Genomic DNA, 855 nt, shown 5'->3' on the forward strand with positions numbered 1-855 from the left:
AGCTATTTCAATTCATGTCCAGTTGAGTATCATTTCAAGGTGATTTGTATCATCGAAATGCCGCGCCAATAAGAAATAATATAAATTTTAAACAAATCTCCGGAATCAGAGCTTAGATCGTAATTTAGTTTCATAACTGCCGACAGCATTATTCTGAATTCAAGTCGCCAACACCAATACACAAAACATAGCTTGAATCGGAAGAAAAAATTTGCACTTATCATCGTTCAATTTTTTTATCCCAACAAGAGCACCAAAAAATTTCCCATACCGGGAATCGAACCCGGGCCTTCTGGGTGAAAGCCAGATATCCTAGCCACTAGACCATATGGGATATACATACGGGTTAGCTTATATTTTCAAACCTCTGTTAGTGAAGATTACCATTAGACGGCAACATTATTAGTTTCAACTATCTCCGAAGTGTGTACAGCAAAAAGCCGTTCGTTGATGATCCGAAATTACATCCGCCCGTGTGAATTAGTTCCGCTTGTTCCTCATTATCAACTCATTGCCAGAAGTAACCTCCGACGACGACGACGAAAACGACGGTACCGTCGGGTCCAGAGCACCTTACCGGCCTGCTTGTTGTTCATTGATCCTCATTTCATTCAAACTCTGACTTCCCCGTACCCGCAACCAGCACAACACACACGAACGCGCAGCATGATTACGTCTTTCGCCCACAATCACCGCTCGTGTGGTGCCGCAAGCCAGGATGGATGGTGGTGAATCTTTTGTGTTCCTCACTTACAATATGTTGTGTGAAATTGGCCCTTTTCATGCCACGCACCGTTCTTTCCCGCCACCGCTGGCCGAGGTCGAAACCATTTCGTTTTTCTTCTTCTGTCAGGG

General features: G+C 44.1%; 1 non-coding gene across 1 annotated transcript; it reads right to left on the minus strand.

Annotated features, from left to right (window-relative positions):
- Positions 1-262: 262 nt before the first annotated feature.
- Positions 263-334, minus strand: Trnae-uuc (transfer RNA glutamic acid (anticodon UUC)). The gene has a single exon. It is a non-coding gene; the product is annotated as a tRNA-Glu (tRNA).
- Between the last annotated feature and the right edge of the window lie 521 nt (positions 335-855).

Source organism: Malaya genurostris, chromosome 3, assembly GCF_030247185.1.
Source record: "Malaya genurostris strain Urasoe2022 chromosome 3, Malgen_1.1, whole genome shotgun sequence".
Taxonomy (NCBI): domain Eukaryota; kingdom Metazoa; phylum Arthropoda; class Insecta; order Diptera; family Culicidae; genus Malaya; species Malaya genurostris.